Genomic DNA, 27,547 nt, shown 5'->3' on the forward strand with positions numbered 1-27,547 from the left:
TGCAAGAAAACATTGACTACCAGCAATGTCTCTGCAATGTATTTTCCACTTAGGTGCTGGACTGAAAGCACAGATACAAAACAGAACTTACGTTAATAACAGAGCTAAGGACTTTTCTATAGCTAAGGACGATGTGCAAAAATGTTATCTAACCTTCAGTGTTCGATCAGTGTGTGAGGATTTCAAAAGTAACTCATAACTGGATAGGTATTAGATCAGGTTTCCAAGTTCCCTCATCAAACTCCACTCACATGGGACACAGAACAAAGATGAGGACAGAATCACAGAAATCACAGAATTATTGTGGCTGGAAAAGACCTATGAGATCCTCAAGTCTAGCCTATGACCTAACACTACCACATTGGCTAGATAATGGCACTAAGTGCCACATCCAGGCTTTCCTTAAACAGCCTTTCCTTAGGACAGTACACTAAGGCATGAAATATGTCATTTACTTGCTGTTTCCTAGGACTCTTGAGTGAGCATTTCTAATTCAAACTATATGTAACATGCATTGAAAAAGTCCCAGCTGTTTGGATGGCAGTACCAGATTTGCATCTGTATCAGAAATAGTCAGCCTCTCTCTCTCCCCCAGTTCAATGTGATAGAGTTGTTATTTCTCATTTCAATAGACAGCAGCAAGGCAACTTTTTTTATATAAGAAGAACAAAACACCACGTGGATCGTTCACAAAATATCTTCTTTTTCTAGGTAGGGTATAACCATCAACTGGCTGGAGGGCCGGGCCCAGAGAGTGGTGGTGAATGGCAGACACTCACCAGTGGTGTCCCCAGGGATCAGTGCTGGGCTGGTTCTGTTTAATATCTTCATTGATGATTTAGACGAGGGGATCGAGTCCACCATTAACATATTTGCAGATGACACCAAGCTGGGGGGGAGTGTGGATCAGCTGGAAGGCAGGAGGGCTCTGCAGAGGGACCTGGACAGCCTGGAGATCTGGGCTGATTCCAACGGGATGAGGTTCAACAAGGCCAAGTGCCGGGTCCTGCACTTTGGCCACAACAACCCCATGGGGAGCTCCAGGCTGGGCACAGAGTGGCTGAGAGCAGCCAGACAGAAAGGGGCCTGGGAGTCTGGATTGACAGGAAGCTGAACATGAGCCAGCAGTGTGCCCAGGTGGCCAAGAAGGCCAATGGCATCCTGGCCTGTATCAGGAACAGTGTGGCCAGTAGGGCCAAGGAAGGGATTCTGCCCCTGTACTCAGCCCTGGTGAGGCCACACCTTGAGTCCTGTGTCCAGTTCTGGGCCCCTCAGTTCAGGAAGGAGATTGAGGTGCTGGAGCAGGTCCAGAGAAGAGCAAGGAGGCTGTGAAGGGATCCAGCACAAGTCCTGTGAGGAAGGGCTGAGGGAGCTGGGGGTGTTCAGCCTGGAGAAGAGGAGGCTCAGGGGAGACCTCATCACTCTCTACAACTCCCTGAAAGGAGGGGGTAGCCAGGGGGGGGCTGGTCTCTTCTCCCAGGCAACTCTCAGCAAGACAAGAGGGCACGGTCTCAAGTTGTGCCAGGGGAGGTTTAGGTTGAATATTAGAAAGAATTTCTTTACTGAGAGGGTGATCAAGCATTGGAATGGGCTGCCCAGGGAGGTGGTGGATTCTCTGTCCCTGGGGTTTTTTAAAAAGAGACTGGATGTGGCACTCATTGCCATGGTCTGGTAGCCACAGTGGTAGTGGGTCAATGGTTGGAGTTGATGACCTCTGAGGTCCTTTCCAAACCAGATGATTCTGTGATTCTGTGAAGAGTTGTAACAAAATGTGGCATACTACTTTTTGTGCCTTCATGCCATCTAGGAAAAGAAAAGCAACAACCAAAAAAAAATTTGCAAAGAAGCTTCATGGTTTATTCACTATACCACTGAGCCTTCTGGCCATGACCATAAATCTCTTCAAATTCTTGCTCCTGTTTTGATGGAAAACATTCAGTTCTATAATAATAGTACTTAGATAACCTGTACTTGACCTGTCTTTGGATAGTGATGATTTTCCATACAAGATGTTTTACTGTGATAACACAGTGATTCACTCTATCTTAAGGCAGCTGGTGTACAAGTGCTTGGCTTTGGGAATTTTTTTCCTCCACTGCTATTTGAATGTAAGCTGCATGCTAAAGGCCTTTCATGCCAGGCACATTTTCAAAGTATTCTCCCAGTTAATGCATTTCCATTAGAATTCCTCTGTTTTTTATTTCAAGAACACAGTGCTGCACCCATGGGAACTGAGCTTTCCAGGTGTTAAAGAGGATTTGTTATAAAGAAAGTGATTATAATAGGATTTAATGTAATTGAAAGTCAAGGTACAGTAGCCATACACTGTATCAGAGACAGCATTAAACTGGTATTGTGAGTAAAGGAGTTTTGCTAAGTAAAAACCTGAGGCCATAATGAATAAACCAGGGTGGAAGAACTCCTGCTGTTGTGTACCTTTTGTTAGACAGTGCTGTCCTGACTGCCTTGCTCACCAGAGAGATAGGACAAGAAGAAAAGATGAACTCCCAGAGGCTCATAACAGCATGAAAAGTCTTTGGAAGTAACAGAGGCTGCTCCTATGGACTCAGCCCATCCAGGGGAGTCCCTGTCTTGCAGATTGTCAGTAGCTCTGGCAGAGGTGCTGCCAGCCACAGCCCCAGATAACTCACACAGTAGGCCTGATATTGCTATGCAAGGCAATGCTTTTCTGCACTGCTGCATGAGACCAATTTGAAAGTAATTTTACCTTTCCTCAAATTCACTGAATATCTCTGTATCATCTGCCCTGCTGGCAATCTAAGAAGTTGTCAAAACTCCCTGGAAGAACCCCGTTCCCCTTAATTGACTTCTTTGCATCCTTGAAATCCATGGGACGAACAGGCTTCCATCTTAAATAAATCCTTATTATCAAGTAACTGCTATTCTGCATAATTTCTGCCTTGTTTTTCCTTATCATAGTTTGCACTCTTTTCTTTTGGCTCCATTCCTACTGTCTTTTCCAGAGGATCTTGCTTACCTCAAACAGCATCTTGAACTTCACCATTTAATCATCATTTGTTTCTCTTTCCTCTTGCTTTTTTTCAGCTGCTTCTGTGAGTGCTACGATGTCCTTAGGAAACTTCTTTCTTGACTGTAAGTAGGTAGAAGAAGTTGCTTTTAGTAGCTTTTAATACACTTTGTTCCCTCTTTTATATTCTTCAACATTATGGATTCAGTAACTTCTCCATATCAGAGGTCAGGAATTTAGCCCTGCTGGTATCTTGGCACTTTCATGTCCATAGCTGAGTTGGTAAAAGTGCTTTTCATTTAAAAGACAAAAGAGTATCTTTAAAGAGAGGGGGGGTAGGAAAGGGAAGGAAGTGTTTTACAATGTTTTCTATGGTAAAGTGGATTATTCCAGCAAGAAACTGGTTCAGAGCAGATTACCCCAAACTAGACTGGGGCTTTAACGAAGATATATCTCCAGTTTTCACAGTAAACCTCTAACAAAAAGTATTACATCTTTCTTTCAAATTTGCTAGGGACGTAATTGTTATTTGGAGGTCATCATGAACATAGGTGACTGCACAGGTATGTTTGCCTTTTAAAATACTGTGATAGTTCAGCATTTTTGGTCCTCACGAATCTGGGTCTCCACATTGAATGAAGATGAATAATGAAGAGTTTTCATGGACAACAGTGAGTGGTAAGGTTCTCACAAGGTGTTCCTTGCTGAATGGCATAGGTTTTCTGCCAGATGTTGAGGGAATCACAAATCAGACAACTTGGGAGATGCTGCATGCATGCACGTATGCATCACCATCACAGTCATCATCATACCCCAACTCACTGATTGTTGCCATCCCTGGAACACAAGTCCCTCTGTGGTGTTCCAGAGCAGCAATTACAATAGCATAAGCAGCACCAAGACACCTCCAGTTTTAAGCACTATATTCTGGTATGGTTTGCTTAATGTACCTCTCCCTATCCACAGATCATAAGCTGGATGAGAGTAAAAAGAGGAAGATCTGCTGTGAGCAGACATCTGCCAAGGAAAGTAGACTCTTGTTTCAGAAAGTAAACAAATGATGTACCATCACTTGAGAAGGTGGGATGTGTCGAGTTGGAGGAGAAAGAGGTGGCTGTGATTTTCAAGGCTTCCTTGCTGCTTGTCCTGCAACCCTGCTTTAATGTTCTCAAAGACAGGGCATGAAAATGAAGACAGCAGTTTCCCCATTGCCACCCTTCTTCTATTTTGAGTACAGCCTAGGCAGTAATCTGCAACTGTGTTTGAGCTATCTCTTTCATTCCATTTCCCCAATGTGCAGTGGCCATGCACTCCTAGCATTCCTCAGATGTAGAAGAGAGAAAGCATTATACATTATTATTTCCTTTAATTATTTCTGCCACTTCACCTCTCATTTTGAGTCAGGGTTTGTTTTCTTTCTGTCTGAGGAAGGAAAAATCCAAAACAATTGAGGAAGTTCATTATGAAGCACAGTGAAATGCCACCAATAATTAGTTAAAAACACCAACCCGAGGAACCAGTTTAGAAACTCGCATATAGACACAAACACACACACACACCAAACAATTAGTGTTTCAAGCTTAAAATTCAGGACCTTTGATGAAAATGTGCAGTGGTGAGAGGATCTATTTCTGATGATGCTCTTGAAGGGCAGAAAGAGAGATAATAACTTTGATACTGGCTCTTTGTTTAAATGACTATTGTTTGTAGTTAGCTGCTATTTAATCTCCACTACAGAGAGGAACCACTACACAGCTAAACTCTCTTCTAATGAGATCATTATTTTCTTACCACTCTTCAGAATGAATGTCATTTTACATAGCAAAACTACAGAGGCAGCATTTTAGAACACTGCTACCTTTTATCTAACCAACATAAGAGGCACTTGAGAAAAGGACAAGGAGGGTCAAGAAGAAAATGTATGCAGCATAGCTTCTTTGCCTGGCAGGCAGGGAAAGGACAAAGGAAGAGGTCCATGATAACAAGACTGACCATCATTATCAGTAGAGAGGCCTCCAAGCCGCAAAGTTTCGGAAATAGTTAAGAGCAGATTTGGCCCGGTACATTCAAGGGCATTGCCTGGATTTTATGCCAGCCTTCAGACTTTAGTCACATTTTTAGTTCCCGCTAATTAGCATTTAATACTTCAACATTTGCCAATTATTATCCAGCCAGGAAAGATACCAGCAAGGTTAGTAGCATCAGAAACCTCACTCCTTCTACGTACTGTCCCTTTAAAGAGCGAAGGCTCTCCCTCCCAGACAAAGGGGACATGCATGCGAGATATGTGCCATTTTGCATTTCATTTTAGCTGGAGACTGAGAGTGCTCTGGGCTCAGAGAGATGAGAGCCGGTGCATTTTCCTACAGCAGTTTAAAATCTTCCTGCTCCTGTGGCAGATGCTGCCTCCTTCTAGAGCACCGGCAACAAAAACCAAACATATGCCCATGCTTCAGCCTCTGCAATTCACAATCCATGGTTTAAAGGGCTGATAAAGGGAGCTCTGCACTGACACGTACCGGATTGCTGTTCCAGGCATGGAAACCTCTAAGCGGGGAGGGAGGGTGCGCACTGCTGGAGGCAGTCAGGTTTTAAATTGCTCTAAGCCTCTGCTTTGGTGCCTGCCACTCGGATCAGTCAGTCAGGGCATTCATATTCATGGGGCTGACACTCTACCTGTGCCCCTCTCTGCCTTGTTAATAAATGAACGGAGGTGTCTGAACAAGAATTTGCAGGGCAAGGAGCTGCCTAGAGCCAGCTAATCGGAAAAAGTGGTCCCAGGGAACGGGTAAAAATTATGCTGCCAGCCTTGAGCATCCAGAATCATGAAACTGGCCCAAGGAATCAGGAGAGGTACTTAAAAATCATGTGATTTTAATAAACAATTCATATGAGATTCCTTTTATTTGCTTTTGGATTTTATAGATTCCCAGGATCGTGTTTATAAACTTTTAGCCAAAATATAAGGCCCCGAAGGCTCCCGTTAAAAAAGGGGAAGAGAAAGATCTGCATCCCCTCCATCAATCACAGGAACGGAGCCATGTGACGACAGAAGGTGTGAATCAAAAACTGCACCACTTATCAGATTTTTAAAGCCACCGGAGCAGGGAGCTGGAGATAGTTTAACCTCACCCCCATCTCCCTGCAGCACGGAAGTTCTTGCATTTGTTCCTTCTGTTGTTTCATTTGGTGCCCCCATGTTTCTCTACATGTGAAATAAGTCATCTCTTTTGCCCTTTGTTTATGGGAAGCGTGCTGGGGAAGGAAAAGAATCAATGCTCCACTCATCAAATGGAGAAGTGTTTGGCATTCATAACATGAATGGATGAAAATAAATGCCTCTGGCTGCAGTTTTCGTCCTGCCATACCATGCTCCAGCTCTGCCAGGCCTGAATCTGAGTGGGGTTGTGGGGAAAGGGGGCCCCTTTTTAACTTCTCAGTGGAACGGTCAGAGCATTCAGGCATGTGCAGACATGCCAGGCCTGGTGCGAGCTTTTTGTTTTTGTTTGTTGTTTGTTTTAACAGCTGCTAATAATCATATTATCCCCATACAGAGGTAGTTCTGAGAAATGGGGATCTTTGAACTCTCTGAAGTGATAGGATGCAGCTTCCCTTCCCCCCCTCCTTCCCTTCCCCATGTTAGTTTTTTGATACAAACAGCATTCCTGCCTCATTCCCCTCTGAAGTTAAAAGACTTAAATTCTTTACAAGGAAGGTCATCTTTTCATAGCCAAAACCCTGTTTGCTTTTGTCTTTCCACTCACTTTCAAATGAAAAAAATGGAAAAAAAAAAAACAAAACAAAAAAGGGAAAAAAAAAACAAAAAACACCCAAAACCAAAAAACCCCCACCCTGAGAGCGTGCACCAGTGCAATTCACTAACTCAGAAATTAAGCATAATAAACTCGGGGGAGGGAAGGGGGAAGGGAGAGGGGGGAATGAGGATAAGAAAAGGCTGTGTTTCAGTTGTGTGTGTGTGTGTGTGTGTGTGTGTGTGTGTGTGTGTGTGTGTGTGTGTGTGTGTGAGAGCACTGCGCTTGCCAGCAGCTCTTCCACGAAGGCTGCGCGGGCTGTTCCCATCGTGACCCGGTGGCAGTCAGCGGGCGCCGTGCGCTGGGGCTGCAGTCACAGGGTGTTCAGGAGCTCGGTGTGCTCACTGCAAGGAACACTGTCAGCTAATAGTGTTAAATATAATTTATCGATTCTCCATTGTTTGTAATAATAACCTCCCTGAAGCCTGAGAATAATGTTTTCTTTTCCCCTGCAGATTTTGTCCTGTCAAACATTTGTTGGGTTTTGTTGGGTTTTTTTCCCTGGTGTTGCTAATAGACCTTGAAATTAACATTGCATTTATGTTTAGGGTCTATACCTCGATTGTTTGTGCTGGTGCACTCCACTCATCCATCAGCAAAGAAAAACAGGAGAAAAAAAAAAAAAGATTCATCTGAGCCCCTTACCATCCTGGGGAAAAATGGGTCAAATTCTGCCCTTAGATATGGGCATGGAGCTCTCATTAAAGTCGGGGGGAGGCTGACTGCACATGTGTCACTGAGGCAGAATTTGGCTCGGTGCTTGTTAGCCAGTTGCAGCTGTAAAGCTAGAGGGGCATAAAATGTTGGGGAGTGTTTTAATATGTCCTATATAAACACTGGCTGCTGGGGATTTTTTTTATTACTCTGTGAGGTCAGGTACATTTAAAATAAAATAAGGTATCTATAATTCCCTATGAAATTAGAATAAGCTTTAAAGTGAATTAAATTGGGGTCTAAAGCAAATGACAGTATCCCTTTGAACAGTCACATAAGAAAAATTACCAAGCTCTAAGTAAAGCTGGAAGACTGGGTTTGTCAGACTGACTTGTATTTAACAAATGGTAGTTACTCTACTTTACATAAGCAATTAGCAATAAAGGAATTTAAATTTTGAACATTTTTTTCCTCACTGTAACATAAAACTTCAATAAAAGAGCTATACTGCTATTAAAAGCATCTTGTGTGGAGAACCTCTGCGAAATGCAGTATGTTTAGGGGTCATATTAGCAAGCAGGAATCAGGAAATATTTAAAGGGCCCCTTGTTACCTGCTAGTATCTCTTTCTTTCCCATGGAAAATGAGACATCAGCTGGAATGTAAACAGGGGGGGGAGCAGGGGAACAAGAAGTGCACCAGGAGCACATTTGGGATAGCCAAATCCTATGGCTTTGTGCAAGGCCTCTTTCTTCTGGGGTGGGGGTTTCCACGGGTGGGGATGCATGGAGGCCTGAAGCTGCAAACCGGGGCAAGGGAGTAGAGAGCAGTGGGGGAGAACAGTATATACAGCTTTTCACCTTTCGGTCTCTATTCCATTTACTTTCTGCCAGAGTTAGGAAAGCACTCAGTGCAACACAACCTGATGAAATAATCGCGCTTGCAAAATCTGTGTGTACCTAGAAATTGCCAGAACTTCATCTGCATGTAGGGTTCCCATACAGGAAACACAAGCTGGGTGATTTATGGCACTTTATTGCACTTCTTGGCCATTGCTAATGTTTTCTTCATTGAGAAATGGCAGAAGCTGCAATTTGGATTTTTATTGTGCAGTTTGCCAGCCTTTTCCCCATCCCCCTTCCCTCTTTCTTTTTCCTTTCCTGGGTGAACTTGCTTTGGGTTTAGGAGACGAAAGTTTATGGAGGCAGATGAGTGTCAAGGGGACTGAATCCAAACACAGAGCCAACGAGCATGTTGCCAGATTTTATCTACCCTCACTGAAAAGACAGTATCCAGAAAAAGAAGAGTGATTATAAAGGAGAGTGACTTAGCCTCTAACTTACACGAAAAATTCTTGGACGGGTTTCTGGTTTTCTTTTTTAAACAAACAAAACAATGTTTCCTGGTTGGCAGTTCCCAAACTCTTTCCTTTTTTTTCCCATTTTCTGGCACATTGCTGAAAGGTCATGTTGATGTATTTCCAAAACATACTCATTGAGTACAGCTTTGAAAAAAATAAGAGCCTCTTTCTTTAAGGCCCGATCCTGCTCTCACTTAAGGGAGAAAAAAATGTCAATTTTTTGCAGGAATACAGGAGTATGGCCTAATCACAGGGTCAAATGTGCTATAGGATTAAATACAGGGTATGTAGCACCAGCTACTCCTAAAGCTGCTGCCACCTTTATACAATCCTGTTTACCATTACTTGTGTCTGCCAGACTGTAATGGTTCAGGCTAATAATGCTCATGCTACTTTTCAGCCTCTAATCAAGATTCCTGACCACGAGGTGAGGGCTAAATCAGTTGTTTCTCACATTAATATAATCTAGTGACCATTCCTTCCAAAGCCCTTGTGCCCATGCACTTTGGGGAAGGAACTTCAAACCCAGTGTGCTGTGTTTCTGGGTTGAACTGTATTCCACCCAAAGGCTGCAAGACAAAAATCCCCTCAAGGATTTCACTGTGCATATGCTCAGCGGGCCACAGTTTTAAATTGTTGAGTTTGGTTGGGCACCGTGCATTAAAATGCACACAGCCACGGCTGCTGAAACTGAAGGTGCATGAGCACACTTTGTCTGCTGCTTCCAAACATTTGATTTTGCAGGCATCGTGTCTGGCAGAGTGTGCGCAGGTACGTACGCACGTGTGCCTGGATGCGTGTGGCTGTCAGGGTTTGTTTGTCTTGGGCAAGCAGGCAGGAGGACGGGTAAATGGACAAAGTGCTTGACTAGAACTCAAGGAACTTACGCTCTGTTCTTGGCACGGCATCAGGTTTTCTGCGTGACCTTGTATAAGTCACTTATTCTGTCGTGCAGCTCAGTCGTCCTCCCCTGTAAGAACTTTCCTTCCTTCCAGCAGTGCCTTATAGTTAAAGTGTATTAATGCACCAAGCAAGACTTAGCCGGGGGGGCAGAGGGGCAAGGTGGGTGTTAAACGAAGACTTTCTTGGTAGGGTGCAGGGTTTCACTTCCTTTCAGGTAATTTTAACTGAAGGACCACTGACATTACCAGTATTCACCAATATACTGTGGTAGGGTGCAGAGTTAGTCATAAATCAGGAACCTGCTGTTCTAGACGTTGTGCAAGCAAAGGACAAAAGTATGATATTTTTGGCCCCCAAATTATCATCAGCAGGATTTTCATCATGCTGCATAAATTGCATTCCATGTTGCAGATTTTCATGTCCAACACTTGTTTTCCAAGGGTTTTTGTATTCAAGGGAACATCGGGTGAACTCAGGCACAAGCACTGAAAGTTTTAAGTACTCTTCTGATATGAAGCCTGCTGCTCTCTCCTTGAGTTGCTTTCAGCAAGAAGTGAAATCTTGTTGGTTTCTGGATTGGGCTTTTATCTTAGGAGTTAAAGCAAATGCCGGTCTGTTGGCTTTAAACTCCAGCCCTGATCCCAGAGTTTGCAGAGGGCTGAGAGGCTTTGAAAAGAAAGGCGGGTTTTTTTGTCACCTTTGGCACACAAACATCCTGGCAAGTTACCTTTTTGTTTATTCCACTGTAAAACTCTGAACGCACTGCTTTCAGGGTGCTTACCTTCCATAGCATGACCTTTCAAGCAAATATATCCCTTCAAACTTTGGAATCTAGTGAGGTAGAATTAAAATCATTGACCTTTCATTCTCCTTTCCTCTCAGCCCACCTCCTTCTCATATGCTTTCCCTTTAATAACAAAGAAGCACATCTGCAGTTTTTACCATAAACACTGCAGAAAGCATTAAGTTTTTTAAGGTAACCTTGGCAAAATCAAAACTAAAAAATATACTGCAGTGATTCACATTTAACCTCCAAGTTGTTTCACAGCATAGCTGACAGCCTGCATTCTTCAGAACTTTGTGTTTTCTTTTTTCATCCCCCTCTCTCTGTAAGCAGCAGGACCAAAAAAAACCCCAAAAAAAACCTCAAACAAAAAAAACCAAGCAAACAAACAAAACAAGAAAACATAGGAATTTTTTTTCCACTGGGGGCCTGATATGTAAAATACACATGAAGAACTAGTTCCTATTCTGGTCACTGAACTAAAAGGAGACACATTTCTTAGAAGTTTAGAATAACTGTCAAATCAACAACAGTAAGCCCCCTGATTTGTTTTCATTTTTTTTCTAGAAAAAGTTGTATATCTTATTCTTTGATGATTTAGATCTTAAGCTTCCTCCCCTCCATTCAGGGCCACTCAGCCAAGAAAGAGCCTTCACTGTTTAAGCCATTACAGTATTCTTATCATTTGCTGACCCTGCCAGTGCTATCATTTTTCATCGCCCTCTGGAGCTTTAGGGGAGAAAAAAGCAGTTTGGGGAGTGGAGCAGGTGATGTACCCCAATGGCAGCGTGGAGTCAGTCAGCCAGTATGGAAGGCATGAGCTCAATCTAATTGAGAAAGCAAAAGAAAGATGCTACAAAGGGAAGGGGTGGGGTTCTGTTTTTCTCAGAAACGTGCTGCACTGTAGGACTGTGCCTTTTATTTTTGGCACAAATTGCTGTAGCAAATTATATAGCTTATCAGATGTGGTTTGTTAGGCTCAGTAAAGAAACCACTGCAAGGACTTGTTTTCCTTGTTGTCTGCACCCGATTATGAGATGGGCACAAATCAGATTCCTGATGTTGCACAGGAACAAGGCTGAAACTCCATGAGCCTTGTTTTTCCTATAACCAAATTAAGCATGATTGGGTTACAAACCAATTCAGCCCAGTTGGGTTGATTCTCTCTCTGACTTTATGCAGAAGCAGTCTGCCTGCTCACCTTGATGCATGGGGATTTACTGGTGGATAGGAAGCTACGTGTTAATTTCAAGCATGGTGTAAGCCCACGCAGCTCTCTTTTAACAGCTGTATGGGAGCAACGTGCCCTTGCTCCAGGGTTGCATTTGGTCCCTTAGTAAAGTGTGAGAACCCACAGACTGCAGGATCAAATCTTGCAAGCCCCTGTTTTCTTCTCAGTAGCCCAGACCGTCCCTGAAGGATGTAAACATGAATTAGAGGAGATGCAGAAGGGAATTTAGAATACATTAAGAAACAGGGCTTAGCTACAGCAACTAGGGAGCAGATACATATTTTATTCAGTTCTCACAGCTACTAGAAAAAATAACCTTTGGTAAAGGGGTGGGCAGTAAGGAGATTAACACCACCAGTTAAATCCACTTGCATCCAGAGCAACACACAGTGCCTCTCCCACACCAGCAAGACAAAGTCACCACTGAAATGGCATAACCTGTTTGCCCTGATGCAGCTGGTTGCTGGTGAACAGATCTGCCTAACAGGGAACAGCTGGTGCCAAAGGTAGAAAGTAACAAGAGGGAGAAGATAGGCCAAATACAAAATCCTCAGCCACCCATCTGTTTTCAGGAAAGGAGAGAAAATATTTCATTTTCTACCTGTAAAGAAAAATGGATTCATGTCACATCCTTCCTTGATTATCCCCAGCATTATGCAATTCAATAGATTTGCTGTCTTGATTAGACAGGCAGAATAGAATTTTAATTGTGAGTCTCTGGAAGGCAAAATGGAGAGACTTGTATGAAAAAATTGAGAGGCAGCAGTGTTATTGGAAGGCTGAGCTTTTTATAGTGAGTCTTTCTGTTTCATTCAACCATCTGCCTTTACTTGTGCTCTGCTGCTTGGGGTTGAGAAGTTGCTGGCTTTAAAGATGAGATGCAAAGTTTAACCAGATAAATAAATGTGTGCAAGATATCTCCATACCAGCAGAACAGACTTCAGCATTCCATCTACATATGTTGACACAAAGAATGTTTTAATTTTAGCATTATTTTTACTGTTTATCAAACAGAAATTATGCATGTAGTTGCTTGCACAAGTCACAGTTAAAGGAAAGTCCCTTTCAAAAAGGTCTGTGAAATGTAGAGTGATGAAACTATTTTACTCGAGGGCAAACAGAGAAATTATTGTTTATTTTTTTAGACATGTGCTTATAGATATATTGGTAGAAAGGGGAGTTGGCTGGCCTAGGCTAGTGTTTGTGGGTCAGAAAGAAGGTACAAGTGTCTGAATCAGAAGTCAATGCTAATTTAAGTAATCTGGGGCCTAATTCATGCCAGAAATCAGAGAATTCATTCGAGGGCCAGGTGAAAGCAATAGGGATTTTCTGATACCTTAATTGGACACCAGTAATGAAATGCATCAGTCACATTTACTGGCTTCATAGGTGGGTAGTAAAGCCAGAAGTCTGGGTAGACACAGAACAGTTTGAGCAATATGTGGTAGTCTCCGCTACAGGGATTCAACCCATTTGAGGACATTATTTGCAAGCAGAGATTTTCACTGCCTTTTTAATCATTACAGCTCCGGCAACAGAAAACATCAGTCCCATGGGTTCATACATGGATTGTCCAGAATTTGAATACCCAGATAATCCACACTCTGAGATGTGTGAGGTCCTTGGTTTAACTCACCACTAGCAGGCTCTTAACGAGTCAGTGATGCGCTTTCTCTCTGTGAAATGCTTTAAAAACATGTTGGGTTTGTTCCAACAGGAAAAGCAGCTGTAACCATAAACAGTTTCAAAGGGCTGGGAAAATGTTCCTTGCCTGCATCTATCCTTTTCCATAGGTGGAATAACTATGAAAATGTCTTGAAAAAAAAACTGTCGCTACTAGACAGGAACAAAACTTCACTGAAAAACCTGTGCCGTCATCTACTAAATGGTATTTTGTATGGAAACTGGAAAGCTTTTTCCTACAGAGGTCAACTTACCCATCACATTATACTTCCTATGTTTTTTCTTATCTCAAAAAATAAACTGTTCCTGTGGGCACTGTGCTCGTACTTCACATGGAGTTTTCTTTACTTCTTGAATGAGTATTGCAGTAAGAAGGTAGAAAGCAAACTTCAGCAAAAAGTAAAGAAGTAGCGATAGAAATGGTTATAAAACCTAACCATACATAGCCTTTCAATATTGCCAAAATAGCTGTAAATCTCATTTCAAGGCAGGCATAACAGACAATTAGGGACTGACTTAAGGAAATACTTAAGATGTGCCCTTATGCAGCAAAGCACTTAAGCATCTGATTATCTTCAATCTTGCCTTTTACCTAAGCATTTATTTATTCACTTTACTACACCTGATACCAAGCAAGAAAAGCTCATCTGAATTTAATGCACTTTTCTGAGAAAATCAAGATGCTATTTCAACTGTTTAACCAGAGTTAAGGGCTTGTCCTCCTCAGAAATACGAAGGACGTGGTGGTACAACTTAATTCAACAAGAACTGCAAATGCTTGCTGTCACCTCCGGAAAATGATGCTTTTTTCCTAAGGATCTCAGCTGGGGCTTCCATGCCTGATGTTAGGCACCTGAATATGGTAATGATGTTATTTGCTATGTTAAACCCCAACCAGTTACTTTTGTTACAGGAGTTAAGCAATCAAGTTTGGAATTTGAACTTGCGCAAACAAAATCCCATGCACTGGGCCATCTATGGTACCAAAGAAAATGTCCAGTCCAGCTGTTCCCTGGCTTTTCTGTTCTGTGTCTCACAGATTCAGTACTGCTGTGCTTATGATAACACATTTCTCTTGCTACACAGAAATAGATGTTAATTTTAGGATGTATCGAGAGCAAAAGAGAGAGGAAAGGAGAAAAGCACTGCTGCAACCTTCTCTTTGTGTGGACTTTATGAATTTTTATTCTAACCACGAGTCTAACATCATTCATGGAAATACCAGCTCAGCACTGTTGAACAGCAGTCTGTTCCTTTATATTTATTTTGCCCCCTCATATTTTCTTCCATTAAAGTTTAGCAATGTAAAACAAACTGCAATGAAAAAAAAAAAAAAAAGAAAAGAAAAAAATGAAACTCATAAAAAGGCACACAATAGAAATGACCTTTGTTACTCCTTTGATAGTATTTTGCACATTTCTCTGCTAGTGGCTAAGATTTTTTTTTTACACTTTCATGGAAGTGTAGATGATAGCATGAATAAAATTGTATGGTGTTTCATGAATTTAACACAAACATTTTAGAGCCAACAACTCTTTCTTGAGTGTACTTTAATTTAGAGATGGGATTCTTCCTGTGATTTATGTAGCAATATACTTTATGCCATGTAAGGTATGCTTTTAAATCTGCCCCTCACATACGCACATATTTGAAATGTTTGCCTTCATACACACACTAACACAAACATAAATACAGAAATTCATAGACATACACACATAAATAAGAACATGCAACAGGCTACATATGTATATGTGAATAAATCCGTGGATGAAGGCAGGTACATCTCTTTGTTGAAAGCAGAAATCTCAAGTTATTCCATCCCTAATTATATCATATTCTGGTATATTGGTACATCATATATTGTTTAATGCAAGGCCACAATGAATTATAAGCAAAAGATGGCACTCCAAGGGAGTATGTAAAAAATGCTTAGGACTGCCCTTCAGTGCTTTCTTTCCAGGAGCAGATGTCATGGGTATATTCTGTGTCTATTTGGGATCACTACAAACTTCTGGTTAGCAGAAACAACCAGATGCTGATTGCTTTGTGGCTTTCCTTCCTTAAATAAGTGCCCAAGCAGAAGACACTTTCTGTGTAATGATATGCTAAGGAAGCAGAAAGAGCATCTACTTGTCTTCAAGATTGTCTTCATCTGCTACAAGAGAATAGCAGCCCATTGTATTAGTTATGGTAGAGACTGCAACAAATAAATTTATGCAGCTGATGGGCCAGTTCCTTCCATCTGCCAAAACATTTTCTGTGCATGCTGCATGTGGTACAGACAGCAATTTATGTTTAGTGTTACTCCTCACCAATGTAACCACATGAACATGTAATGCCAGTGACCTATTTGCACTCTGCTATGGCTTGCTTATTTCTCTGGGGACTAAAAGCCAGGAATTTTATTCCTCTTTCTTCCACTTGCTGGCTTTCCTTTTTTTCCTATCCCACAAATTTAACTGAGATTTCACAAATTTTCCCACTCTGCAGCAAAAGGAAACCAGCCCTGTATAAGTTTTTCCACACACACAAGCAAGGCTGGCCCATTGCACACTAGCCTTCAGATAGGGGCAGTCAGCCAGGATCTAATCCCTAGTGTATCCAAGTCCCCAGATGACCATTGCCTCAGCTGCTAAATTACAGCCAGAAGACTCAAGCCAAGGAGAGGCTAATTGTAGTCCCATGAACTGGAGAAGAGCAGCATCAGATTGTCACTGGATCAGCCTTAGGAGCCTGGCCTGCCACATCCCACATGAGCTGGTTGACTACTGAGCTAATGGTCTAGCTAGAGACTTTTCCTCCTCTGCCCAGATATTTAATCAGTAACAAGAGGTGGAGTGGTTGGAATGAAGGAGGAGAAAACAAAGAGCAGCACAGTATCCCAGTGTTTACCACATTTGGACACACTCCTTTCTTCATTTGAAGCAAGGCAGAGAGGTAAACCCCTGTCTGCTGAGCTGTGGTGACAGCTTTCTTCAACCAAAGAACCAGTTCTGTTAGCCTTTTTCACATTCACTTTTCCTTCCAGAAATATTCCCATTTCAGTTGAGTACCTGGAGAAAAAGTAACTGTTTAGCATGAGAATGAAAGGCCAAGGCCCCCTACAACCTAGGTATAAAGGACTGGGGCTTTTTCATTTCTTTTTCTCCTCCATGTGTCCTTCTGTGAGTCCCTCTCTGGAAATGGAAATGGTGTATTGTAATGCAGATTTCCTGCAGAATCTCACAGATCACTCTCTGCAGGGATTTCACTCTTCAGCTGAAATACTTTTCAGCAAAGGTATTGTTCATTTACTCAACAGCTTTATTTTTAAACATCGAATACTGTAACTCTGCATTACTAATTCTTTGTAAAAGTATTATAGTGTTTATTTTCTGATTAAAGCTTGAGGGCTCAAGATCACTTAGCTGAGTTTTGTTGGGGTCTTTTTCATTCCATTATTTATGAATTTAAAATACATTATGAAAGGATCAAAATAAAGTAAAAGACCTCAAAAGCCCACTAGTCTTGTTTTCCTTTCTCCAGTCTCAGCACTCATTCTGTTTTCTCTTTCATGCTTTCCAGTGAGAACCATTTTCTTTAATGTAATCACTGGCTGATTGACTCTTGCCTCTGTTTTGACTTTTCCCCTATTTATTGAGGTCACAGAGACAGCAAAGGTTTCATTTAACTTCTCATTAGAGACCACATTTGGCCCCAAATCTCTCAAGCACCCACACCCAGCCAGAGAAACACCATCCACCTTAACCCAGAGCCAGGGTGTAAGACCAAAACCGGGAAGCAGGAAAATCCTCAGTCCTGCCCGGAATTTGCCTCCAGGAGCAGGTCTGATCTTTGCCCCAGATCACCTAACACTCATGTGACCAATGGATGGTCTTCCTCAGCAGCACAGTGGCATTTACAGTTACAGAAAAGTCAGACGAGTCAAAAAGAGTGACATGACAGTAAAGGACCTCTCTCTCCCCAGTAGGTAAAGGGAAAATCTGTGCCCCGGTGCTACTGATGCAGCTGGTAGAGAGGGAAGATTTTGTTCTGCAGGTGCTTCAGAGAGATTAATGTATTTTTTGTTGAGAAAGGGGAAGACTCTGACCCACAGGAAGTAAGATCCCTGTGGAGGAGGGAGAGAACTGTAGCATTTGCTAGCTTCCTCCTTTACTGCAAGCAAACCTTTGGTCTGAGCCTACTCTCAGCATCTCCCAAATGTGCTGTATACCTTAACCATAGTAACACTTCAGCAGGGAGAATATATTTCTACTGTTGTACTATTGCCAATCCATGCTAGAGCCTGGAGAAACCAGTATTGTCTTCATAGTTCAAGGTTGCTGGCAATACCAGGCAGGATGGCTCAGGGGATCTAATGAAAATGAGCCCTAAACTACTCCTGTTTGGGGATCAGATATTAATGCTTTGAATTACTTCATGCGATAGTACCATAGTTCAAAAAAAAGCAGGAAAGTTTGTTTGTCCTTTCAATGATGACTACAGCACTCAAAATTTCCATTCTGGCTCATGGAAAGATCCTGAAGCATTACAGTGATATTCAAGAAGATATTTGCATCACATTGTAGCAGAGCTAAATTTGAGACCTGTAGACAGTAATAGGTCTCAAACATACTTAATCAGGAAAGACTTCACCCCACTGAAAGCAAAGCATGGGCTTGGGAATTTTGCTGAATCTGGTCCTTCAAAAAAACAGAGTCACATTGTTATTCTGGAAGTAATGACCACAAGTATGTTTTTATATCTCCAAAGTAAAAAATACCAGAAAATGAGAGGAAATATATAAACTTCAGTTAAGAAAACCTTTACAGAAGAATTATTTGCTATGGGCCAATAACAGCTGTAGCCCCTTACATTATCTTTACAGGCTATGCTCTGCCTTAAAATGTGCAAAGGCAGTTTCCATTGATGCATGTAAATATAAATTATTGAATAAAGGATTATTGGTTTAGAATTGTGAAAAAGCAGCAGCCTTGCAGAGAAAAGGGACAGCAGTAGTCGGATACATTTTAAGTACGAATGACTCTGCCTCAGAGAGTAGCTTTACCCAGTGTATAATGCATGAGTGGTAAAATAGGTCAAACCCTGGAAACATCCACATCTTTGAAATCATTATGAATACAATGGCTTTACTGCATCACCAATTGCATAAGAGCTCCAAAGCAGAGGCATATGTGGAATGCAAAACATAACGACAATCCTTGCTCTTGTGTCGCAGATTAGAGAGCTACTGCAGATTTTGGACCCTTTCCCAATTTTAATTCAGTTACATTCCTGTGGCTGGTACTTCTACGTTTTCAGTTCTGTGTGTGATAGGAGTTTGGTCCTTTGTGCTTTTTGTACCTTTCATAAGATTTCAACTATTTGTGGTACAGGAAATTGGGCATGTTAGCAACGACAGTCATTTTCATTGAAATAAAAGTTTGGCCATCCTGTTGATATTCCACCAGGACTGTGGGAGAGAAGGCTTCATCCCATGATATTCCATCCCCCACAAACAGTGAAAGCTTGTTAGCTGCCTACCTACCACTACAGCTAAAGTTATGCTAGTGCTGGGTAATGAAAAGGTTTTGTTATCTAACAGGCAAATAATAGGGAGCCTTTGTGCAAGGATAATTACAGTGGTTTGGATATTCTGGGTTAACCCTTGGGATGAACATTCATCTCAGTAGATCACTAATAAATATATGTTAGCACCATGTCTCTGCACTTTATACTGAAGTCACCTTGGTCATACTACTCACAAGTGCTGTTTTTGTAGTACAAGCTTCAATACCCTTTGCCTATCCTTCCTGAATAACTGTAGCAAAACAATTGGAACTTCCTGAATTTTACATCAACTAATCTGTCTTCTGATAAAACAGCAATCAGGTTGCATTGCTTGCTGGCTACTGGAAAGAGTAACTGGTAGATATTTGCACAGCACTTCGAAGAAGTAGGACCTGACTCATCATGGCAGTACTTCAGTTTTACATCAATATTAACCATTAAAATTCATGTCAGCATCATTTTAAAAACCTGCTGCTGAGAATCAGACCTGTGAGAGAGCACATGCCATTGCTCTCCTTGCACTATTTCAGATCTGTTAATTTTGCTAAGTTATCTGTTACTTGAGCCAGTTCACTATCCAAGTTGATGGGGGATTTCTGGGGACAAGAGAAGGTGCTGGCTGACATGAGTGGCAGATACTGGAGATGCCCAGACAGAGAAGTAGGAGTCACATTCTCCTGCATCTCCTGCTAATACAAAACCACACCGGACTATTTTCTATGGAAAGAAGAAAAGCACAGAAATAAAGAGCCCTTAATACTGACCACAAAGATGCACTCGATCTCATGCCTTCATAGTTTATGTTTGTGGAAGTCAACACAAGCCCAGAACTCCACTGTGTATGTCACAGCTCCTTATTTTGCAGCATGACCCACAGACACAGGAAGTGACATTTTGTCCAGTACTGCTGCCCTGGCCCTTAGGGCTGACTGAAGAATTTTTGATGAAAATAAGGAGGCACAAGGTCCAAATATTTATCCTATACTTACAAGTAGTATTATTTAGATTAAATTATGATACCTGACAGCACTTCTTAGTCAGAAGATTACAGAAGAACCCTTTTCAAAGGAAAAGTAAGGCACAAAAGTCTAGAGAGGAAAATGAAGAGTGGCAAAGTACTGTTGTTATTATGGAATAAGAGTCCTGAAAAAATTTGAAATCCATATTTTTATTGCCAAACCTGATTTTGCCTACAATAATAGTCATGAACAGTGGAGATGGGAAAAGAAGACCCATTAGGTCATTTTTCCTGTCTTCTGGTTAATTAAGAGTATCTCTCTACAAGGGATCTTGACTGTTTTGTTCATTTTAAAAATAACTAAAGCAATGAGGGTTCAACTCGTTCCCATGGGAGACTGTTCAGCAGACTAACAGACCTCACTGCTAGGAAATTTTTCCTCATTATCAGCACGATTTTTCTTTGTTCACTTTTATCCTATTACTTCTAGTTATACCTAGTAGGACCATTTCTATATTTTATCAAATTCCATCATTTCATCTCACGTGTGTATTTCTTCTCCAGGGCAGACACTGGGCTAAATCTGAGATTCGGGGAAGAACCTGGATGTAAATACAGAGTAGCAATTGGCTATAATAGGTCCTATTTTTACTATGTATTGAGCACACAAACAAAGAGAACTGCTATTTAAATTCTGAATGGGAAATCTGAAAATCAATTTTTTTCTTCAAGCTCTTTTGTTTTTTTTTTTCTTTTCCCAAGTAGATGGCTGTCAGCTTCTCAGATCCACTTAAGCAGTTAGAAAGCAGCTTATAGACTTCCCTTCCAAGAAAACTGAACTGACATTCTGGAGCTGCAGATCACATAGTCATTCACATTTAAAGGGAAGGAGTGTCATTTATTTACTACAGGACCAATACCAGAAATATCTTTGCTCACATATTTAGCTAAGGATGAGCATGTCCTCTATGCAGAAGGTCATAATGGGATATGTACCACTTAAGTCTCAATTATGTTCTATTTCTGCCTCCCTCTGAAATATTCTCTAATTGGGAGATTCTGAGAATTTTTGTTCAGTTAGCCATATTTTTGCTATTTCACTGTCTCTTGAGGAAGTAAGTAGTAAGAAGAGTCAAACACTACTGATAATGGTGTGAGATAGACCTCCAACTGTAAAGCAAGAGAAAACAGAAAAAGGCATGTAAGTTATGTTAACTATTATGCACATTGTTCCTCTTTCTTTTCACCAATTCTTATATTTCTAAGAACTTTAATGTTCAATCCCCTGTAAAGAAAGTGAAAGCTTTATTGAAAAATCCTTTTTTTATTTCCCAAAAAACAGGGAGGGAATGCATGAAGAAAAATACATCTTCCAACCAATGCTAAACAGGGAGAAAGTGAAACCAAACTGCCAGATAACAAATGAACAAGCTCATTTCAGAAGCTTAACATTAACCTTAGATCAAGCTAATGAAATTATAAAGATATTTCCTGCTGTTCCTCTGTGATATTTATCCTTTTATTTGAAACGCATTCTCTGTTGTCCATACAGTTGGTCTCAATATACCACCTTCTTTCAAGTTGATAACTTTTCTCAAGAAGGGAGAAAAAAGGCACAAATTTTTTATGCCTGTAGCCAGACAGCTGTGGCCAGGTACCCTATTGAGAAACTAAAACTTATGCAGAAGATCAAATGCTTCTGCTTAGTAAGCCACTGCTTTTCTATGTTGGAATTTTCAGGGGGGAGTAACTGTCAAAAATACATCTCTAGATCCTTGCTTCCTGCTTCTGGCCAACTCCTCCCTTCTTTTATGTTTTGCAGTTAAGATAAGTGAAATACTTTCTGATTTGCAAACTACATGTTTGTTCCCTCCAACTGTTCCTTGTTCTTGTGAAAACAAGTTGTGTCTGCCTAACTTTCCCTAAGTCATGTACATTCTGGGATGAGAGATTACTCCAGGGTGAAGCCTCTGGATATGGTTGTCTGCATGACAGTGAAAAGAATGAGTAGATTACAGGTGGTAAAAAATCAAAGTGAAAATAAAGAAATGCTTGAAACAATGCTAAAGCACAGGAAAGACCAATGCATTCTGGAGAATGGTGTAATGCAGCTGTGAGCTTCCTAGGCTTGCTGTGTATATGCTAGACCCCTGAAATTACCTAATGTGACAAATGTTCTTGTGGTTCCATTTCCTCTGCAGGGTTTTGGGTTAGGGTTTTGTTTTGGGTTGTGGCTTTGCCTTTTGGGGGAGTTCATTGATTTTTTTCTTCTTTAAGCAATTAAAAATGCAAAGGAAAGAAACTCACCAGTTCAAGTTCCTCAAAGAGCAGGTTTACCTCCATACACATTCTTACCTTGTGTTTGTCACCATTCCTGAGCTCTGAGTATTACTGCATTAAGCAATCTGCTTTATCATTCTTTCCTGAAAGCACTGTGGGCAGTCTGGGGGTCTGGTCTCAAATACACTCATGTTGTATCAGTTTATATTTTAAAACACAGGTTCAAAGAACAGATGATGGTCAAACTTACGGTAGCCTTTAATTCTTCTGGATTTACCCTCTACAGTAACAGGAAAGGTCTGTCACTCATTAACTTAGTGCTTAATGTCCTAAGCAAAGTTGTGAGCCAGAAGTGCCTGCAAGGGCTGCTCTCAATGCAAGGCACTTAGATCCTCAAGGACCGAGTGATTGGCAGCATTTTTCCCAGACAAGGGACTCAAAAAGTGTGTCCAGATGCTGCAGCTTAGATGGAGATGAAGCTTTACCCCTCTGTAACTCTTGCATGAATAAAAGTAGAGAGCTTTAGAGGGTATTCTAGAGGCATGTTTCCCCTGTTTCTCCAGTTTTCCTCAGCTTTTAGGGATTCTTACATCAAAAGATGTGTAGTGGTCAAGACTGCTGACACACTGGAAGGTGCATGAGGGCTCCCTGGGACCATGATTTTCTCCAGCCTGCAGCACAGAATACTCAGCTGACTGTAGCTCTCAGGGAGGCTATTTTGAAACTGGATGAAACAGAAGAAATAATTTCCACAGTCAAAAAACAGATATTGAGTCTATGTTAGTTAATAAATCAAGCGTGTGTTGCATCCAGTCTCTCTACTCCTCATCTGGAAGACATTCAAGCAAGCCCAGGTTCCCATATTCCAAGTAGCAATGTTAATACCAGCCACTGCTTTCTAGATTAATGTGAGAAGCCTGTTTGGTTGCAGTTGTACCAGGGGACAAAGGTAACGTTGTTGTGATCATCAGATCCTTCGTTTTCGAAAATACAGTCAAGTCAAACATTTAGATAGGTTTTTGATGTCTGTTATTTCTGGTAAGTGCTAATGCTTTAGTGAAGTTCCATAGATCAGCTTATCAGTCTTCATATTACTCAGAAAGGACTTTGTATCATCACTTATACTGTAAAATACAGAGGCTTACATGACCAGTGGAAATGGTCCTTTGCAACAATGCTGCAGAAGTAAGGCAGCAGTAGATATAAATGTATATAATGTCTTGACCAAATCTATATAAGTACTAGTACAGTTCCAGCTTTGCAACAGTAGATCGACTTTAATGACAAAATAACAAGTACCAAAAAACAAAAAATCATAAAACACTGCAGTATGTACCTAGCCAGATTCTAACATAATCTGGTGAAATACCAGAATGATCAGTCTTCTTTCCTCTTCGGAAAAACTAGCAGGTTAGTTGGCTTGAATTTACTGTAAGAAAGCCTTGTCTTATTAACTGTATCTGATCTGCCCTTTCTCCCAGCATTGCTAACAGTGGGCAGCAAAAGTACCTGTAGTTCCAGTACAAACTAGCAGGGACAAGTTCACAGCAGGTTCCCGGACACTGTTTTGTCTAAAGCTACTCAGCCATTCTGTGCAGTAAAACAGCTACTACCTTAGCCCTCTTGTTTTCTCTGTGACCAGAGGGGCTACATTGCAGTTAACAGTGGGGAAGAATAGGGACAGTTTTTGGGGGGTGGGGAGGAAGGTAGAAAAAAAGAAAAAAAAAAAAAGAAAAAGAAAAAAAAGAAGAAAACCCTAATGAAGGCAAGGGCATGGAAGTGACAGTTCAAACCAAGCCACTCTAAAGCACTATTACTACTTACAGAATCCTTTAGACATGTGAAGAAAAGCATGAATTCAAATTAATCAATTGTCTTTTAAAATAGCTGAGGTAGCACTCTGACTATTACCTGTGCTTTTAGAGTGCATCTCAAACGTGTCATTCAGGCTTCTGAAGACAAGAAAGATAGGAATGAATCACCTTGTTACAAATTAATCACCCTGGGATTAAGGGTAAAAATTTCAAAAGCACCTTAAAATGACTTAGAAATCTAATTCCCATTTTCAGAATTGACTTAGGCAGTTACATCCTGACTCTAGTCAAAAGTCAATGGGATGATAGCACCTAAATCACTCTAATGCATCCAAAAATGTTACCCGTTTCCGTATGTAATACAACACCGTGCCCCTCTATAGTCCTGTTTGCCCTTCAGTGAGCGTCCCAGGCTTCTGCTTTTTCACCACTGATTTCAGTCCACATTTACCATATGTTGTGCTTTCATTTTCATTAAACATTTTGAAAGATGGAGGTTTCAAACAGTGAGCTACTCATTCATTCATCTTTCCTTACGGAAATGTAGCACTACTAAAACACCAATTTCAGACTATTATTTCTAACTAATGAGAAAGGAAATGCTTTTCCTGACACTGACAGCAAAATCCGTCCACCTATTTTTACATTTTACATGATGATACAGCATGTACCACTGCCGCATCTCAGACTGAGTGCATGTTTTGGTCTTTTTCCAGTTACATGCCCTTTTCATAAGTTAATGAGCAATCACAGAATAGCCAAAGTATTCTTTGAGTACTAAAGGGCTACAGCAATAACTGAGCTATCTGCACACAACTGCTCTTCCACTGATCAGATTATGATAGTGTCCCTTTTCCTCTTTGGGGCATTGGAAAAATCTTTTATTCCTGTTCCCCTCCGCCCTGTGTCTGTCATGTCCATTGTATCTGCAGCATTATGTTGGTAGCACTTCTATCACAAATGTCTGATTCCACTGTGACACAAGCTATAAAAAAAATAAACTAAGGGATACATATGTCTAGATTACACCTATTCACAGGCGTATGTGAACTTAGTATCTAGCTCTCTGATACAAAAAAGATGAACTTCCTAGTGCTATTGAATGACCAGTTAGAAAAGGGAATTAAGAGAGGGCAGGGAGGCAGTGAACAAAAGCAAAAATCACATTCAGATCTGAAGGAAAATGATATTCACAGTAAGTCGGCAGGCATCCTGGCTTTCAGCTCTTTTTATGATTCCCCCTCCCCCCTTTTTACTGCTTACTTTTTAGTTCTTTTGCCCAAGACTCTGTATTTTTCACTCTTTTGTCATCTTCCCTAGACAAAAGCACAGAACTTGGGGAAAAGGATCAGGGAAGGGGAAATTCCTATCCTGACATTTATTTCTTCAGTGACCTTGACAAAGCCACTTAATTTATTGTTTCCCTTGCTGTAACAAAACGGACAGGAATGAAAATTAAGTCTTTTTCTAACGCTCACAACTGCTTTGTGATCCAACCCTATCTGCTAAATCTGCTTTGAAACCCCAGACTAAGTTAGAGCAGCTTCGAGCCATAATTGTCATCAGTAATGCCTCCTCTCTCTCCTAGACACACTTTCTGCAGCGGTCAATACCTGTTCAGCAGCCGGTCATGGTGGGAGAATAGCAATCACCAGAATAAATGCTATGCCCTTTCTCCCAAGCCTGTTGCATCTCAATAAACTCTGCAGTGTCTCTGGCAAAGGGGGAATTCAAAAGGGTGGTCCCGAATCAGGACTCTGAAGGGCTTTGCATTCAGAATAAGACACTCTATGGGAGTATCATGATGACAGCTGCACTTACATCACTGAAAATAATTATTCTGATCCATGAACACAAGCTTAGCCGTAAGAATGGTCTTGTAAGCAAGGTCTGTTTTAATAGAAACATAAGTATTATGCATTACATTCTATTATAAATTGGTTGTAATTTTCTCCTGACACTCTGTGAATTAAACTAGTTAGGATACCAAAAAAAATAACAAATGCCACAAAGCAGAAAGCAAGCTCAGTGTCTGAAGGTTAATGATTGCTCATGAAAGCTACAGAAATAAATTATCTGCCTAGGGACACTGTCACATGATCGGCACAAAAGCTGCAACAGCCGAAAATGTTTATGTAGAGAAAAAAACACTGTCAGCATCGCAGGGCCCTTCCCCCACCGCTGAACCGGAGTCCGGAGCCAAACAGCTGCTCCTGACTGCTTACATTAAACTAATTTGTGCTGCAACATTGCAGCTGCTTAATTTTTAGACTGAACTTTATCACCAATAAGTGTTACAATAACAAGTGATCCGGCCCCATCTCTGAAGAAATAGCAAGTTTCCACAAAGGCAGCTTAAGGTGCTGAAATTCAAGAAAGAAGTAAGGAGGCAATGCCCCGAATAGTATTTTAGATCATAATGACTTAGCCTTGCTTTTACTGGGAACGGCTTAAATAGAGGTGGCTTTGCTCCTAAATTAACCGAGGGTCAGACTCTGCCCCTAGGCAGATGGGGGTTGTCCCACCCCAGTATTGGGACCCAGTGGCTGAGGGTGATGGAGCAGCAAGGTGGAAGCAAGGTGAGGTGCGGGGGTTTCAGGGGTTTGCCCCACGCTTCCCAGCCGGCCTCCCCTGCCCAGGGAGGGCATTTTGAGATTGCATTGCGGACACTCAGCACTCTTCCCCACACCCTCAGCCCTTCTCCACGCTCCCACAGGCTTGGAGTTTGGTGTCCTGTAGCACTGCTTGCACATCCTCCTGCCCCGCAGATCTACTGGCGTCTCCTTAAAATATAAATTGCACTCAACATTTAAAAAGAAGTTTAAAAAAAAAAACAACAAAAAAAAGAGGGGGGTGGGGGGGGCAACCTATCTCATTCATATCCTAACAGCTTGAAAGCCCTGACCTCCTCCTCACCCCTCCCTCTGCCTCTCCCCCCCCCAGCCCGAAAAAAAAAAATGTGTTCAAAGGCAGATGCATAGGAGGAAGTGTTTACAGAGCGGCAGCAGAGTGGTGCTCCTTGGGTAACAGAAGTGCTGCAATTACAAAATGTCACATGTTGTTCCTCCCGCTTTCCTCTGAATTATTTTCCTCTGTTAACACGCAGGGCTTCGTCTTTTGCTGAAACAGACACTGACCTGAACCGGTGGTGGTTACTGCCAAATATGCAGGCACTGTTTTGCTACATTTTGGAATTCGGCGAAGTCCATGTGTCAGGCATTTGCTTGCGCTCAGGAAACGCCAGTGCAGAGACCAAAGCCCTCCCCGCCCCCTCCCACCCCCAGTGCCTGGAATGCACAGAAACTTTTCAGTTTTTAATTAGTTTTAATATGATTAATGTTTTTAGCTGCATATCTTGTTACATCCACTGTGCTTGTTAAAAAGGAGGAAAAAAAAAAAAAAGAAAAGAAAACACCATTTGAACGTAGTGGTCTTAGTTATTAAGAAAACAAATTGAGACAGGGGAAAAAAAAAAAAACCCACCGAGAGAGCAATTATACAGTTAAACAAAAAGCTGTAGTTGATCGCG

The 27,547-nt window shown here is 41.4% G+C and overlaps 1 long non-coding RNA gene across 1 annotated transcript; it reads right to left on the bottom strand.

Annotated features, from left to right (window-relative positions):
• Window positions 1-15,425: 15,425 nt before the first annotated feature.
• On the bottom strand, window positions 15,426-27,252 carry LOC139795529 (uncharacterized). The gene is made up of 3 exons (XR_011725551.1): window positions 27,156-27,252; window positions 22,795-22,928; window positions 15,426-16,469 (listed from the first exon to the last, which is right to left on the bottom strand). It is a non-coding gene; the product is annotated as an uncharacterized lncRNA (long non-coding RNA).
• Between the last annotated feature and the right edge of the window lie 295 nt (window positions 27,253-27,547).

This window comes from Heliangelus exortis, chromosome 3 (assembly GCF_036169615.1).
Source record: "Heliangelus exortis chromosome 3, bHelExo1.hap1, whole genome shotgun sequence".
NCBI classification, from domain to species: Eukaryota; Metazoa; Chordata; class Aves; order Apodiformes; family Trochilidae; genus Heliangelus; species Heliangelus exortis.